Genomic DNA, 3748 nt, shown 5'->3' with positions numbered 1-3748 from the left:
GGGTATTGTAAACCATATACTTCTCTAACTAAATGTTACACCTATATACTCTGAAGCAGAAATATTGCAATTGATGATTATTAAGGGAATGGTCGACAGAAATGTAAAAGATGACCATTTGAGAGTGCATTGTAAATAATATTTTTGGCTAAAGACCAACTAAAAGCTACATCAAAAATCTGAAAGAACAAATATATAAAAGATGATCATTTAATGATAACCAATGTTTGTATGTACTATGAGAGTTTGCAATGTTTTCTAGGTTTATCACCATCAGAATTCAATATGGTTCAGGTTTTTAGGTTTAACACATTCAAAATTCAATATGGTTCAAACTAAAAATCTAGTAAAACACATCAGGAAAGTGGATTAAATTAAGGGATATGTAGTTAGTAACAAGATTTGTAATTATTATGGATGTCAAATAGAGAAGATCCATAAAGCATAACACCCAAAATTGATTAAAACAAATGATCAAACATATTTTCCTATAGGCCAAAACCATCCAAAAAAGTTATAAAGCCATAAATTTTGTAAAAATATCTCACATAAATCAAGGGCATAATTCATGAAATTATACAACAATTTCTTTTCAATAAAACAACTAATCATTCCAAAACCTGCCATTGCTAGGTTTATGATCACAAAATAATAAAAACAATGGAGAGATCATATGCAATAAGGATAGCATTTGCGATACACAAGATGTGAGTACAGGCAAAAGTAGTATCTCCTCCAAATATGTTGCTATCCAATATTTTCCAAATAGCAATGAATCTGCCTCCAACAGAAATCAATCCAATGGTGATCAAACCGTTTACAAAGGTTCTCTCTTTATAACTCTATAGAAGATAGAAACTAAAAATGAAACCTAAACATCGTTTCCTGATATCTCAAAGCTCTATATGAAAGAGAAGGTAAAATGACACCTTAGAAGTGCCAAAATGTATAACTTTTGTATATTACCATTTCCATCTCAAACTCAAATGTGACAATCAAATCCATAATTATAAGAGGACATTAACTCTACTTCAAAAATAAAAGTAAATGAGATGAAACTCAAGTCTGATTCTTAAATAATTTCCAATTTGAGATTTACAGAATTATAGAGCACATTAGCTGTATTTCCCAAAAATAGGGTAGGCACCTTAATCTCTGATGCCCCAAGTACAAAAATCATAACTCTTTAAACCATAAGATTGTGTTGCTTCCAAAACCTCCCATAAGAGGTAAGCCAAAAGCATCAAGCATTGAAACCCTGAATTGATTTACTCAATTGTGACAACCTGATTCCTAAGCTTGAACCTCATAACCTGCTCAAAGAATTTGTCTGCAGTTTCTTGGCAGTTCTTCATTTGGGAAATTCGTATAATCAATTCTTTTGGTTTTGGGTTGTATTTAACTAAGGACATTAATGTCATCATTTTCTATTCAACATTCAAAGGTGACCTCACTGTAATCAAAATATTTTCTAGGCAAGGTATGGTGAACAAGGAGTCCAACTGCAAGATAAAAAATACAACTTTAGAAGAAAAAATCAATACAAATCTTTCATTGAGCTTTCCATTTTTCCAACAAAAACACTTACCAAAAAATAAAATGCAAAGATAGCAACTAGCTTTCCAAACAATATGTTATAATTTAGAGATGAACAAGCTTTCTTGTGCCAAGTTGTTTCTTTGTAACAGCACAACAAACATGGCACGATGTACTTCAAAATTGGTTATTCTTGGATGACTATTGAAACAATCAACAAATTCCATCTCAGGAAAGGGTTGCAGTCTTTCTGCATCTTCGCTAAACTCAATTTTCATTACCAAATGCTTCACATCAAAGGCAGATTGCAATACTGTGTTTATAGCATCCCAATATCACTGCACTCCCTGAATGGATAGATACTTTAAATACTTCAACCTTATTTACTTTCCTAGGAAACAAAACAATTTGAAATATTACAAAAACAAAGAAAGCCAAAAATCAAAATAAAAGTATGCATTTAAAAGAAAATGAAATGAAACAGAAGAACCGGAAGCAAATATGTAAGAGAATCTTAAAACATAATATGTAAACCTACATTTTTTGTTATTGAAAGCCACTTTAGGGAGTGAATTTCCTTTATATGTATCCAAACAGCTCCTTGTACTTCAAAGGATTAAAGTTTGGGAGCAGTTATGTTGACAAAGCAATCACCTATACCATAAAAATCCAATTTGCACTACTCTAGAAGTTGCAAATCAATGATCACCACTTTGACACTATCACATCCTAGCAAAGACAAACACTTTAGCATCAGACAAAAATGAATGATGCTAGATAAAGAAAAATCACATGTACGAATACCAACAACTTCCAATGTATGAAGGCTCATGAAAGAGCTCCAATTTGGTGTTTGTGATAAATGAACGCCCGTAACTTGAGGCTTTCAAGATGAGGCAAGGAACAAATGTAATCAAGATTAGTGGGAAAATTAGGTACAAGACCTTTTACTACAAGATTATCGAGTCGAAGTTCCAAGTACTTCAATGAATTGCATGTGTGTGACAACCAAGCTCGCAAGCTATTGCTAGAAAAATCGCAGTACACAGTTAGCCCTTCAAATGCAGATGTTGAGAATACCATGCAACTTACAACAACATCTGACTCAGTCAATCCCTCGTCACAAACACTTCTCGAAAAATAAAGGCTTTGAATATTTCTCATTGCCTCTCTCCATTTTTTACTAACACAACAATACATGGCCACATCTCTGCATTCTTGACAAATGAGATCAGGTGCTGCACTACTGCATCAGGGAAACACATCCATAATCCCCCTCAAAGAATCAGCATCAATATCCATGGTGTCAGCCATTGCAAAGGTTGTTTTTTCTTCACAAACACCTATCAGGAATCTGACCATAACCCAACAATGTCAACCTCCTAAAAACCAACCCTTGGATATATAAAGTTTATTTCTCTCTCCTCCTTCAATCATATATATTAAGAATTTCAATAGGAAACCTAAATGAAATCTCAAAATCCAAAAAGGGCATAGATCGTCGCTCGAAGAATAATTAAATCACAAACTCCATAGAATACATTAAGACTCAAATTGTCAACATATGAGGAAAGTTCAAAAAATTCGATGAACCTTTTTTGAGCCAATACCTGATTTCAACAACAAAAATACTTAAAATTAGAAGCACACATAAAACCCATCAAAATTGAAGCCTGAAACCAATGAAAAGAAACATAGATCAATTAATGCAAAGGAAAAACTACTGATGCAGAGGATTTTCACATTGCAATACACACACTGACGTGTGGTTTCGCCCATAAACCTATTTAAGCATTTTAAAAAATTTAATAATGCAATGGTGAGTTTCAACAAAAAATGTTTTCAGAAAAAGAACAAATGCAACGGAACCTTACTTACCTAGAGGATATTGAAATAGTGAAGGAGCCATGGTGGGTCTTCCAATAATATTTGTGTGGGTCATCTCTCCTCTTACATTTTGCTTTTGCAGGTACCTATGATGATTTTAAAAACATTTGTTATGTGCCTTCCTAGTGGTTGGGCAAGCCTATATAGAGACTCAGAATTCAAACGATTAAATTTGAGAGACAATGACGCGGTCAATTTTGTTGGATACTTACAGTTCAAGCTCTGCACAGGGAGATCGACGAGTTTTGGAGAAGCGGAGAGGTAGGGAGGTCAAGGAGCTCTAGCACGGTGCGAGGTCGGGGAGTTCTAGCACGGCTCGGTTTTG

General features: G+C 33.9%; 1 pseudogene; it reads right to left on the bottom strand.

Annotated features, from left to right (window-relative positions):
* Positions 1 to 1203: 1203 nt before the first annotated feature.
* LOC149200685 (F-box protein At1g10780-like) lies at positions 1204 to 2850 on the bottom strand (annotated as a pseudogene).
* Positions 2851 to 3748: the final 898 nt, after the last annotated feature.

This window comes from Pinus tabuliformis, chromosome 2_1, assembly GCF_031772625.1.
Source record: "Pinus tabuliformis cultivar Carrire ecotype Pingquan chromosome 2_1, CPIR1, whole genome shotgun sequence".
NCBI lineage: Eukaryota > Viridiplantae > Streptophyta > Pinopsida > Pinales > Pinaceae > Pinus > Pinus tabuliformis.
The sequence above is the reverse complement of the archived record's forward strand: the minus strand, read 5'-3'. Positions and strand labels throughout refer to the sequence as shown.